The sequence below is a fragment of the Hydra viridissima genome, unplaced genomic scaffold (assembly GCF_058129835.1).
Source record: "Hydra viridissima isolate aposymbiotic clone 2 unplaced genomic scaffold, HvirCarnegie_v1 scaffold_10, whole genome shotgun sequence".
Lineage (NCBI taxonomy): Eukaryota > Metazoa > Cnidaria > Hydrozoa > Anthoathecata > Hydridae > Hydra > Hydra viridissima.
The window spans coordinates 12,620,190-12,634,737 of NW_028324309.1; the positions used below are offsets into that span (position 1 = coordinate 12,620,190).

Sequence of the window (14,548 nt, forward strand, 5' to 3'; positions counted from 1 at the left end):
AATTTCTAAATGCAAAAATTAAACACTGTGTTTTCTAGAATTTTGTTTATAACATCAGTTACTGTAAAAATATTATTTAAAAATCAAGCAGAATTACAGCTCATAAAAAAGTAAAACTGTAAAAAAAATGCAATCAAGCAGAAACTAATTGAAGTTATTACTATGCTCAGTTTATTCTTTGAGACTTTATCGCCTGAAGAATTTTATCTTAATTCCATTGATTGACTTATGTATTATATCAACAGTACCAAAAACTTCATCCTCATCTTGCATTGATTTTAAAGTAAAGTTTTTCATTATACTATACAGAAGTATTTTTTCTTCAATCATCGCAAACTTTTGACCAATGCAATTTCTTGGTCCAGCAGAAAATGGAATATAGCTGTATGGGTTTCGCTTTACAAAGTTATCAGCCTCAAATCGTTCAGGTATGAAATCATTAGGATGTTCCCAATATTCAGGGTTAGAATGCAACATTAAAACTAAGAGAATGATTTGTGTTCCTTTAGGAATAAACTGACCATCAATAATCATATTCTCTTCCACTGTTCGACCATATAAAGGGACAGGAGGGTGCATTCTCAGAGATTCTTTGAGAACATTTTCAAGATATTTTACACTTTTGACTTTTTCAATAAGTGAACCCCCGTTTAACTCTACTTCATCAATCTCTTTATGCAGTTTTTTTTGAACCTCAGGGTTTCTTCCCAGCAACCAGAGAGTCCAGCTTAATGCAGCTGAAGTGGTATCATGACCTTCAAACATAAAAGTATCAACTTCTTCTTGAATGCCTTCAACATCAATTTCCCCTTTTCTGTAAATATCTAACAATAAATCCAAAAAGAATTTTTTTTCATAAGATGGAGTTTCACTGTAAGTTTCTTTAATTTTGATTTGCATACGCTGGTTTATCACATCAAAAGACAACTTATGAGCTATACTTAAAGCTTTATAAAATCTTTTCCCACAAGGTAGCAGTTTGTAAATTACATCAAACCAAAGCCAAGGGAATTTTTGACGCATTTGAATTTCTTCATTTAAAATTGTGATAGCTTTAACATACTCAGAATCTGGATGACTTTGTGCATTTACTTTCACACCCATTGATGTTTCACAAATTATATCCAAGGTAGCCAACCCAATAGGTATCTGAACATCTACAACCTCTCCATTATCTGCAGCAATAGCTAATTTGTCAACCAGGTGAGATGCTTGCTCTTCAAATATTTTTAAAAAATTGTTGAGTATAGAAAAATGAAAACTAGGAGTAAGAAGCTTTCTACGAGTTTTCCATTTCAGTCCTGTACTTGTTAGCAAACCAGTTTTCAACCAATCATGCAGAAATTCATAAGAAAATCCTTTAGTAATTATCTTCTGACTACTTAAAACAGCTTCTGAGAAATTGACGGAGGAAGAACAAATCATGGGTTTAGGTCCCAACCAAATGCAAAACACATCACCATATTTTCTAGTCCAGTCATAAAGTTGTAAAAAAAATTTTCGTGAGTCGCTATGCAGAAACAAAGACGTACCCAAAAAAGGTATATTAGGAGGTGTAACAATTGATGAAAGACCGTATGAGCTTTTCCAAAACTTCCAAGATACCTTGCCCGCAAAATACAATACCAATCCAATCAATATTAGATACAAAGCATAAATCATTCTTAAATGCTGTAATATTTACTAAAAAGAAAACTCCTTAATTGAGTATATATTACCTATAAAATCAAAAAGTGTATAAAGCTTTATAATAAATTAAATATCTTTATTCAAACTATAACAGAAGTATAAACCAAATTTCATACTTTTACATTATATCTAAAACTTGTATTCGTTATTAAACGAATTATTAGAGATGTCCGAGTGACAAGATTCGTACTTACGCGCGCTATATATATCCATTTAAAACCTCGTAACAAAACTACAAATCTGTTTATGGCTAATGAACAAAAAACCTAATTGATAAACCGTTTACGCTTAGACAGAGTTAACAATGTAAGCTTTAATCTAAATAACAACAATGCAATTCAACAAAATTTAAATGTTTTTCTGCTGTTTTAAGTTTGAGGATTAATTTGGGATCGTTGATTTCAGAAACGCTATCAATTTTTGTTACTTCAAGTTTGTACTTTATTGATAGGTCCGCTCTGAGCATAATTTCTCAATGCTTAAATAAAAGCAGTTTAAGATTTTCTTGCAATTTCGGCGAAGCTCAATTTTTCCCCCCTTCGCCCTCCATCCCACATTGGTCTCAAATTTAAGCTAAAGTGCTCTAATCTGAAGTTGAAAATACAAATATATACAACAAATCACTAATATTCGCCGACTTGAATAAACTTGACAGCTTTTTTGTTTTCAAATGGAAAACAAGGACAGCCTAGTTTTTCCTATAAAAATTAAAAGTTTTTTTGGTTTACAAAATACTTGTTGTGTTTGATTACACGCGAAAATTCTTTCGAGTGCATTCTACCTAATAAAGATAAATACTACTCTCCAATAAGGGAATGTAAATGTAAGAGTTACACGCACGTCAGAATAACAAAAAAAAAAACAACAAATTTTTAAAAAAATAAAGCCAATCTGATAAAAAGATGATTTTTTTTTTTATATCTTAGTTGATTATGTTTGATCATAGTAAAATTGACCTTATCATGACATTTAAGACATTTGAAAGGCCCAAATATTTTTAATATCAAGATTATTTATGAAATTATAAAAACTCAAATTTTCTCTAAATTTTTGTTTATTTTCTTAACAATATGCATGATGCGTTGACAAAAAAACTTGCTCAATATAGTTGGAAAATGATTGCATTATATAACAGTTTTTGAGTTTTTGGTAACGAATTTATGTAACTGACAAAAAAATTACTTCAAATAAGCACATTTTTATCATGAAAATAGGCCGTTTTTAGTAACTTATCTAATGACATCCAACCTAATTTTACCAAAATGTCATAATGTAATCCATTTTCAGTTGTTTAAAAGTAAAAACCGGGCCATAAATGACCGTATTAGAGAAAAGTGTCATTAAAAACTTTTGCGCCAAAAATCTTTTTGCTTCAATTTTGGCGGTTAAAATTTGCGTACGCTAGGAGGTGGGGTTAAAGGGACAGGGACCTGAGGTCAGGGGTGGGAGGTCAGGGCAGGGTAAGGGGTAAGTTTGAAGAAGTGTAAAGCATGAAAAATTCGTGAAGTCGGCTTAGCTAAAGACGTTTTTGAAAAAGAAAATATCTGAACGATGAAAAATGCAAAAGTTTTTGATAACACTTTTCTCTAGGACGGTAAAAATTTAATCATGATAAGTTCAATTTACAAAGATTAAACATAATCGAGTAAGATATTTAAAAATTCATCTTTTATCAGATTGGCTGTATTTTTGTAAAAATTTGTTTTTTTTTTGCTATTCTGACGTGCGTGAGTTATAAAAAGAGTTATATTTGATTTAAAATATGTATATACGCATTAATTATATTACGCATTATATTACATTATAGGGGAACCTGTTGTAACTTTGACCACGTTTTACCTTTAGTCACTTCGTCCTGTTGGCCTACTATTATTATTTGGAAAAAACATGAAGTGCTATTTGAAATATTAGTCTGTAACGACTCTTCTTAACGTGAAAGATCATGCTTGGGATAGATTGTGTTGATCCATAAGAAATTATAATTTTTGGCTCTTAAAAAGTAAATATTTGTGTTTATCTTATTTTGATAATAAAACTGTCATAAAAAGTTGTTTGGTTAATGCATGATATTATTAACATTAACCAACATCTTTTTTTTGTTATGGAAAAGTTTAGATGATATCTTCTTAACCTAAATGGGGATTGAGATGATAATTGTTAAAGAAACCCATCTCGTGTACCTTTCGACTGGTTCATGTTGCGCTTTGATTGCAATCTTAAAGAGACCAGTTTTATGAAAATTATCATAAAATTCATGTACTTATGTATAATTGCCTGATGGTCAATTTTAATGATTAAACTAGTTGGCAGCTGTAGCAACTTGATAATCAGGTTGATTAAATAGCTTTACTTAATTCCTATACTTCTATAAGGAAGTAAGAGCAGAAAATTATGTAACCATTTCTGTTAGAATGTTTTTGTTTAAAATGTGAAGGAGCAAGGTTGGTGTTTTTCTCTAAGTAAAACCACAGCTAATGTTTCTTGGAAGATCCTATGCATTCAATAAAGAAACCATAAGAATTATGTAAAAGTTATAAAAATGTTTCAGTATGTTATCATTTTGAACCATCAAACATTTAAGACTGTGATGCAACAGGATTTTCCACAGTTCAAAAAATTCACCAAAACTCATAAATTCAAAAGGCAAAAAAACAAGTAGAAAGTATGACTAGTACAGAATGAGGCAACAGTGCAATAATCATTACAGCTATTAATGCTACTCGAAATAATTTCCCACCATTACTTGTATTTCCATATGCTAAATTTAAGGAATACATGCTGAATAGTGCTCCTCTAAATGTATGACCTTTGGTTGAAAAACCAGTTCTTTTGTTAATGGATAATCATGAAATTCATGTAAACATTTCTATTATTGAGCTAAAAGTTCTAGTATAACTTTAATGACATTTCATCCTCACGCAACCCACAAAATGCAACTCTTATTAAAAATTTTTTTATAACAATGCCATGAATAATTGGATGTTATCTTAAGAAAATGTTGTTAAACAAGTTAAAATTTATGATATATCTTACCTTGTTGATCAAGTTTCTCATGCTTTTGTACCAAATAATATGATTAAACAGTTTTAAATGTACTGGGTTTTTTCCCTTTAATTGAAAATATCTTTACCGAAACTGATTTCTTAGCTGCAATTGTCGCTGATAAACCAATAGTGAATATTGAAGCTTGTGTTTTTAATGATATTATTAAAGCTAAAATCACTCCTGGGAATTTACCATCAACATCAACCGTTTCACCTAAAATAATACAACCTACCCAAAAGCCATATTAGGAAAGACAACTATTACAAAAAGATGCAAGGGAAAATCACGTACTTTAACTGATACACCTGTAGTCTAACAATAAAAAATGTCAAAAAAACCTCTCCAAGACAAATAAAACCAGTACCAAAACAGATCATTTTTAAGCTAGAGTCTTACACAAGTTTAAATGGTAAAAGTTATGATGAAATTGATTTTGGAGTAATTATACTTGATAATGAACAAGAAAAAGCGAACAAGAAAAGTGAAATAGTTTCGCGAAATTTGAAAGTGGAAAGAAATACTCTTGACATGGTGTGGCAGAAGTTATTGAAGTTGTTGGGTTAATTTAAAAAATTAAATATCTTAAGAAGTCAGCCGACAAAAAATTTACACGAGATGAAAAATATTTCTGACTTGCAATTGAAGATATTAAAGTGAAAGTTTTACTACCACTTTTTGGTCACGAATCATCTAGACATCATTATCTTATGTTTGATTTTGATTTGACATCTTTTACTGTACAGTAATATTTAATATACTATATTCTTTTGATTTCTTATTTTTTCATCATCTGCATTCTAATATTTCAGTTAAGAATTATGATCATATTTAAATGAATATGGCAGCTAAAGATTGTGGTTGTAGTTGTGGTTGGGTTTTAAAAGGTTTCTATGCTATAAACCTATTTAAGGGAGATTCGTGTACCTTCAGCCAGATTTTTAGTATGATCACATCATATCATTACTTCTTATTGATAACAATATAATTACTTAAAAGATAAAATTTTGTCAAATAAAAGGATTTTAAAATCAGTGACTCTATGTACAGTTAGTCCATTTTTAATTTTACGTAGGCCACCAACTAGTATTCTAAATTAAAGAACTATATTATTGCTCTTAAATCTAAAATGGTAATAACAACTGTTAGAAAACACATTTTGTACAATTCAATCACATTTGAGTTTTTAATCTCAACTCTAACCATCTCATGCAAAGAGCATTTAACTAAAAAAAATGTGACTGAATCAAAATAAAATTGATAATTGATGTCATTTTCCATTATTAATTTCAAAAAATATTTAAATAAAGCAAAGTCGTAAAGATTATGACCATAGATTTACTTTAAGACACCGTCCTAGGTACAATCAATGGCCCTTTGTACAAGAATAGATAACCTCATAAAAAACAAGATCTATTAAAAAATCCAAGCTGAGAGGAGACTTACGTAATGTCAGATTTAGTAGTCATTGTTAAAAAAAAAAATGACTTGAAATACAAAAAAAATATTTTACTTAGTATTGTAAAACTAAAAAAGAAACAAAAGTTTATTTCACACCATCAAAAATTGTTTTTTTGATATAACTTGCCACGTCAACGTCTTCCGAGACTTTAGAAAAAGGAAGTTTATATCACCAATCAGCGGACTGAGTTGCATAACTTACAACTTGATATTTTAAAAATAAAGTGGGGTGGACTTAGATACTAAAATGACCCTTGGTACAAAAATCTTCAAAAGATTTGCAAGAATTGATTTTCGGATTTATTTTAGACAACTTTGATTGATTACAAAATAGTTTTATTAGCTTTTATTGACATGAAGTTGGCCAGAATTTTCTTTAAAATGCATAGAAAAGCTATAATATATTAAATAAGTCCTAACAGCCCATGATTTTTTATTAATAACATAATGGTCAAAAGAACAACATACCTCAGTCAAAGGTATAACGTCCGTGATATACCATTGACCATTTAACTAATTTTTTAAAACGTTAAAAAATGATACTTAGTGATCGAATGAGAAAAAAAGCCAAAAATAATTTTTGCGCAAAGTATGAGAGAATAACATTGAATGGTTTAAATTGATTCAATAGTATAGACAAAAAAAACACCATGAAGCAAAAAGTGTTCAGAGATACTACAGGTTCCCCTATACATTATATTAACTGTATGGAAGATCTATAACACCATGTCAAAGGATAAACATTTTTAAAGAGAACCTAAAGAACCTACTCAGCTTTTAAACTGAAATTAGTGATCATGATAAATTGTGGACATAAAGTGTGCAAGCCATGTGTGAAAAACAATCACCAGTGGACAAAGGGAATTAGAAACAAACTAGTAATTTGGGAAGGGAAATCAAATTACTGACTCTTAATTTTGTCCCACAAAGGCTCGGTCAAAATAAGACTTGTTGGAAAAGAATGTCATAAACAAAAACTGGTAAAGCAGAAAAAAAAATTTTTTTCTCCCCTTCATATTAAAATGAAAATGATGAAGCAATTTGTCAAAGCCATTAATGCAAAAGGTAGCTATTTTATCTAAATTAGTTCTGCATTTCCTAGTCTGAGTTATTACAAAATAAATCCCAATGTTTTTGATGAACCAAAAATCAGAAAGTTAAAAAGTGACTCACAGTTCTCAATATCAATGAGAAAAGAGCTTAAAATCTCTTATGTCTTATGAAAAACGATTTGAGGAATACGCATAGTTTTGACCATGATGATTTAATTCCTGACTTTGCAATCTATTTTTACTTCGTATCATAAAATAAGAGGGGGAGGGGGAGGGGGTGTAAAATAAATACTAGCCCAGCAAGCACACAACGTTGTTTCAACGTTGTCTTCTTGCTGGGAGACGTACTAAGTAAAAACAGTTTCTGATTTTTGGAATTAGGGACTGATAACAACTCACAAACTTATGATAACAAAAATTTTACTGGAAGAAAAACTTGTATTTTTAATAGAGCTAACTTGTATCAAAAGAATTTTTTTTTTTTTTTAAAAAAATTTGAAAAACATTTTTAAAATTCTCTGAGTTTATTTTAAGTCTTATCTTTTATTTTACATTCTTCGCATAGCTTGACTTGCACTTTTACCATGTCTCCTCCTCCGAGTCTCAGTTGCTGCAACAAACAAGGAATTGTTTTCGTTTACTGATCAATATTCTTTTCAGTACGTATTTCAACGTATTATTTCATTAAAGCGTATTTTAAGGGTTTCTGGTACCAAATTCTGTTAACCGTTTGTCTGAAGGTTTGCTCAAATGGGCGATTATTTGTACCATAAAAACACGAACTTGTTACTTACGTTTATAAATCAACAACAATTTTTCTAAGTACGTTTGGATAATGTCATAGTATTATTCAAGTGTGAGTCTATTTGTCATCATTTTCCAGATATTAGCAGTAATAAATGCCAAACAGAAGGTGCAATATGACTGGTTAAAAATTAAACTCTCCGGTAATTTAAACCAGACAAAACACTTTATATTAAAATTCGAGAAATACAAATCGCTGGAATCGCTGGTTCGCACTACACTGTAAAAAGGCTACCAAACTTTTGAAGTACTACAGTTGCACTCATTTTAGATTGAAATGCAAACACTTAGTGAAGCAGAAAAAGTTGAGTTTTAGTTATTGCAAATTAGAATCTCGTAAAAATTTTTTTTTTAAACTATAAGATTTTGTTTGATAATACTGTCATTCCGTAGAGGCAACGGGAGCGTTGTTGCAGGTTGTTGCATCTTTAAAAAAAGAGGCGCTTCTAAATGAAGATAATTTTATCAGTGATATTACTATTCATTTTCATGGAAGTGATAAAAATATGAAGAAAACGATTGCATTTTTACTTTCAGAACTTTAAAAAGTTACTAGCGTCATACCATTGAGAGACTCAAAGCTCTCCTCCCTGGGCATCCTAAGTATAGCATGCAAACAATGTTAAAACCTTTGGCATAGCTAGATGAGTTTGTAACTTGATTAAGCTAAAAAACACATTAACAATTAAAATAAACTTAAAAATTAAATTCAAATTTAAACAGTTTTAAGTAGGTTTTTTTAAACCACTGCGTTTCTTATAGTGTATAAAGAGTTTTAAGTAGGTTTTTTTAAACCACTACGTTTTTTGTATAAAGAGTTTTTTTTATAGTTAAGTTGTTTATCAAAGAAAGTTTATTGAGAGGGTTGTTGTTAGTTACGAAAGCTTGTTTTGCATTCAATGTGTGGGTAGTAGGAGGGTGTGTATGTGTGTGTTTGTCTATTTATTTTGTGAGTCAGTCTGATGTGTTTATCAGAAAACTGTCTTTTCTAATAGTATTCAAATCACGAGGATGTCATCCTTCTCACATGTCATAAATTCATTTGTGAAAAATAATACAAAACGATACGAATGTAGGGTTGTATATGTACTATTTTCTAATAGTATTCATGTCCGGGTTCGTGTTATAACTTGTGTGACGGTTTGTGTAATATTAGACTCGTAGACTTCTAACATTTAAGATTAACCTAAAGTTTTTAACCTAAATTTTTTAAAAAAGTAACGACAATATGCTAACTCGAAATACATACACACCGGTACTTAACAATCGAATCATGGTTTATGAAAAAATGTAACTTTCTTTTAATTTTCTTACCTTTTACTCAATAAAATCAATGACTGCCCTGACACAACCACGAAACCTGGTGCAGCTGTTGATGATTGATTCCTCTGACAAGGCCTTGAATTCTTTCTTGATTCAGGTGACTAACTCCTCTTTGGTATTGCATAGGGACTTATTTTTCAACTGTGCCCTACACAAAAGTCCATAGGATTTAGTCCGGTGAGTTTGGGGGCAAAACATTAGAACCAACATAGAAAGAAAATTGATGGCATCAAGAAAATTGATGGCATCAAAAATATTGCAAGATTTCTAAGTAAGAGTTCAGCAGCAACCTTTTGCATCAAGGTCAAAGTATGATCCTTTAAGACTTTCAAATACTCATCTATATTCACTCAAGCAATTGGGGAAAAAGTAGGTTGGCATGACGTCACCCTAAAGGAAATGGCTCCAAAGACCATGATAATAGTTGGGAACTTTGTTTGCATGTCCTTGGATACATACTTAGGGCAGAAATTCTTTCCATCAGAGAAAAACTTGTTGAGCAGTTTAACAGAGTTCTTCAGACGCTTTTTTTTAACCTCTTCGGTTCACAGCTTTTTCTCATCTTCTATGACTTATACCTTAAGCTCTGCCACACAAATCCTACTTATTGACACAGACCTTCCCAAGTCATGAGCAATTGGCCTCATTGATTTACTAGGATTAATTTCAATAATTTCTTTGATTTTGGCTACAAATTCAACCGGTCTGTCACAATCAAACTGTTGCTTGTGAATTGATCTCTCACCTATAAAAAAAATTAACAAATTTTGTCATGATGGCTGCAAGCAGAGTTTGAATTTGATTATTAAATACCGCGTACACCCTGCAATATCTATACTTTTACTGTCGATCTTTCTCATCTCTTATAATACTCAATAAGCATTCAAAATGTTTGATTCAAATGCATTTATTTAATACTTTACAATTAATAGAACACTTAATCAAAATCCATTCAAAAATCATCTTTGGAACTCTCGCCAAAAAAATGTCTATGTTAACATCTTTGGAACTCTCGCCAAAAAAATGTCTATGTTAACATCTTTGGAACTCTCGCCAAAAAAACGTCTATGTTAAAAATATTCCTATCTTTCTCTTAAAATTCACATGCAAAGCTCACTCTTTTTTCTCTTTTCCAAAGTTTCCTTTTTCTTCTGCAAGTTTTTTTTCTTCTTTTTCTATGTCTTAGAAGATGTTTCTTAAATTTGGATGCGATGCCTGAAATTGAATTTTAAGCTATTATGGGGAAATCAAATTTTAATTTTAATTGTGTGACTGTAATAACTTTCATGCGGTTGTATAGGTGTGTCCACTTTGTGTTTTGGCTCGCACTTTTAAATATGGTAAATTGTTGCAAAAAAATATCTGTAGTTTGTTTGGCTTTACATTCTTGTTTCTAATTGATTGTTATGATAAAAAAACTAAAATAAGTTCTTCGTACCTACAAAGCAAGCAATAAGTTTTGTTTGCTTTTTATTGATTTCCCCAGACCTTCATGATAGGCTCCTATACCCGTTGGTATACCCAAAATATCACTTCATGCTAGCTAGTTTTCATTTTTTGTATTGCCGCATCTTATTGGAAAATCCTATTCCCAAATTTTAATGACACTGATCTGAAGCTTAGATCTGGGCCCGAATCTGGACCTGAGTCTGTAAGATTCTCTTCCTAATCCGAGCTTACGTTTAACATGTTCTTGTTCTTTTAAACTGTTTTTGACTCATTTGGCTTCCACCGTCAGAAATAGAATTACATCAGACAGTTTTTAACAACCTTTTAATGGTAAACAAAGAAAAAGGAAAAAAATTCTAAACAACTGTTTACTTTTTGGTACGAAACCTATTTTAAAACTATTGTCATTTTTTTTTGATGCAACCTGTAATTATAAACTACTTATATGTATTTAGTATATATTGAAAATCTATATACAGGCAAAAACAATAATGGAGTTAGTTGAATAAGACAAAAGCAATTGAAGTCATGAAAACTGGTAGCATCGGGCTTGTAATCTTAAGCCCAGACTTAGGGATAATAGTTTAAATATAAATAAGGCTATAAAAAATCTTTTTGTTCTCGCAAACCAGTATTTATCTTTAAAGAGCAAGAGTTTGTTGATCAAATTAAGCAGATGAATAGTATATGCTTTTTGGATTTTCTTTAAATCAGCTAAATGAGGTCTGGGGACCTGTTTAAATATTTTGTTGCCAATTACTCAACTCCCTGAGTGCCATTAAAGATCCTTTACCATAAATACCACCTACTAAATATGAAGAAACTCAATACTCTGGAAAAAAAAAGAAACCAAAAATAAAAAAGTCTACAGACTCAACACTGACTAAAAAATTTAACATTAGCATTTTAAAATGTATTATCTAAATATTACATTTTTTTTTTCTTTATCATTTTAACTTTCATAAGCAGCAGATTAATATAGGAGTAGTTAAATGTATTTATGATTAATATCCCTAATTTTTCATTCAATCAAAATTCCTGCTTTATATTTGACCTACCTAAAACCTGGACACATACTACTTTGTGCAGCAAATTGACATGAAATCCATAAATCATTTAACTTATCTAATAACTTGTCGTTGTCTTTAACAAAAGTACGGTAGTTACTTTGCTCCAGAGTAACCGATTTTATGGGCTCATTGAAATTCAGTTTTGCAACTAAAGGGAAAAAGTTGATTGTTCTACATTAAAATATTTTTTATCAAAACTGTACAAAACTCAATGTTTGGTATTTCAAGTCATGCTAGAAAATATAGTTGTTTGTCTAATATAGTTGGAAATATAAGTCTTTTTGATGTTGGAGAAAAACGAACACTTAATTCTTTTGATTACCATTACAGTAAATACGCTAAAGCTAGAAAAACAAAATCAAAGATGGCTGTTTATAAAAATGTAATTAACCCAAGAGTATTATATCTTGAAGAGGATCCAAATACAACTATAGAAAATTTAGCTCCTTTACCTGAATTGCATCCATTCATTGGAATAAATATTACTCTAGAAAAACTATTTTCAATACTATGGTGTGGCTTTAAACAATGGTTAAACTCAAGTTATATAACTTCTAGAGGTTACCATGAAATTGGATTTGATAGCAACAGTGCCAATAGATTCTTGGATAAGTTAGATATCTTTACTCGAGATATTTCCAATAACTGAATGTTTAAGAAAGTTTCAGGCAATAAAGCAAGCTAACTTTGGTGTAAAAAGAAATGCTGGTAATGAGTTTGTAGTTATGGAATTCAAGACGTCTTATGCCAATTTGATGGAAAATGTAAATAACTACAATGAAAATGTTCCTTTAAATATTTCCTGGAAATTTCATATTGCAGTTATGAAATTGACTATTATATACCATTATATACCATTCCTAAAAGTACTAATATAGATAATGGATTTATAATTTACTCAAAACAAGCTGGTGAATCCAATCATTACGAGTTCAAAAAACATGGATTAGGTATATGAGACAACAAAACCTTTCAGAACAACATGTGACAACTAAAAATCTGGAAAAACTTTGTAGCTTCAATATATATATATGCTTAACAATTTTTTATAATTTTATAATTGTACCATAATGTATGTTGCAAATTTGATCCTCTACAATTTACAATAGTCTTTAACTTTTTCAGAACTTAATTAAACATGTTTTAAAAGCTTGAATAATCAAGAGGCACTCCGAAAAGGAATGTACGCTTTTTTAGATTTGCATCCAAAAGAGGACAAAACGTTTATTATTAACACTTTCGCATGGAAAATATCCTAAAATCGACCATTAACGACACTGCAACGAGAGAAGACCAATATAGGACCAGAATGAAAGGTCGGAAGTGGACTGAAAGAAAAATGCCTAAGAAACAGATAAAACCTATTGAAAGATTGGTTGATAAGAAGGATGGTGTTTCACAGCATAGCTTAGCCAAGAGATTCAATGTTTCCCAGCACTATATTTCCAAAACTATCAACGAAAAGATGAACATTCATTATTGTAAAAAAAACTTAAGTGCCAAAAAGACTATCAGCTTAGAAAGCAGCTGTGCGTCCTATGTGCCGAAAATTGGTTGTACTTTTTCTGAAAAAAACTGTGATCATTCACGACGAGTCATAATTTCCATAAGTAACACCAATCTTTCTGACAACGCAGGATATTATATTTCCAACGCAACGCCTAATGAGGTCAAGCTCAAAAGAAAAAGCAAGTATGAGCCAAAGTTATTTATTTGAATAGCTTTGTCTGAGAAAGGATTACATCGCTTCTTCGGGCTATACAGTCGACAGGGATGTGTACATTTCCAAACGTGTGGTTAAATTAAAAAAGTTCATTAACGAGGCTCACAAAAACAACGATACTATGTTCTGGAATGATCTAGCCTCCGCACACAATTCAAACAAAGTGCAAGATTACCTAAAAGACGAAATGTTGAATGTGCCAAGAGATAAAAACCCTGCTATTGTACTCAAACTGCGTCCGATCAAGGATTTTTGGACTGAAGTTAAAAGATTGGTGTGTGCAAATAATTGGCAAGCTGAAAATCTCTGCTAACTAAGAAATCGAATCGAGTATAGCATGAAAAAAATGAACCAAAATCCCGTTCAGAGACTTGGGGCGAGTTCTTTCACCAGAGTTGACCATGTTCGCCGAGATGGACTGATAAACGAATAATTTTGATTTTATTTTGTAAAATACAAGTTTCTTATTGTTATGCTTTTTAAATTAATAAAATTGATAAATTCGTGATTCATTTTCAAAGTTTGTCCAGATTTTTAGTTTTCACATGTTATGCTAAAAGGTTCAAGTCAAATGTTGTTGAATTTGCTGCATTAAGTAAAAAAAATTGTCTGTGTTTGTTATTGGAGTGATTTTATTGCTGACTAAGTGCAAAATTGTGGTAAAACTTATTGTTCATTTTGAGTAAATTAGATTTAAAAGTATTTTAAAAACAAGAGCTTGTTAATTTTTAGTAGAATATCTCATTATATACTAAGATCTAGTATATTACTTTTTGATAAGATGCAGCCTCATAAATAGACAAATAATGAGGAAGACACATAATAAAAAATAAAATTAGTTAGGGCATCATACATTAATTTTGTCTTGAAAATACGTGAAAAATCTTCATTTCAATATGGCTAACCATGTGCTGCCCCTCCTAATTTCATTCAAA

At 30.6% G+C, this 14,548-nt stretch overlaps 1 long non-coding RNA gene and 2 pseudogenes across 2 annotated transcripts; 1 reads left to right on the forward strand and 2 right to left on the reverse strand.

The window, feature by feature from the left end:
* Nucleotides 1-30: 30 nt before the first annotated feature.
* LOC145182158 (cytochrome P450 4V2 pseudogene) lies at nucleotides 31-1,662 on the reverse strand (annotated as a pseudogene). Its single transcript, XR_016456310.1, has one exon. The product of XR_016456310.1 is annotated as a cytochrome P450 4V2 pseudogene (transcript).
* Nucleotides 1,663-7,760: 6,098 nt separating this feature from the next.
* Nucleotides 7,761-9,923, reverse strand: LOC149883172 (uncharacterized). Its single transcript, XR_016456532.1, has 3 exons — nucleotides 9,363-9,923; nucleotides 8,613-8,714; nucleotides 7,761-8,494 (listed from the first exon to the last, which is right to left on the reverse strand). It is a non-coding gene; the product is annotated as an uncharacterized LOC149883172 (long non-coding RNA).
* A 2,172-nt stretch (nucleotides 9,924-12,095) lies between these two features.
* LOC149883173 (uncharacterized) lies at nucleotides 12,096-14,243 on the forward strand (annotated as a pseudogene).
* The last annotated feature ends 305 nt before the right edge of the window (nucleotides 14,244-14,548 follow it).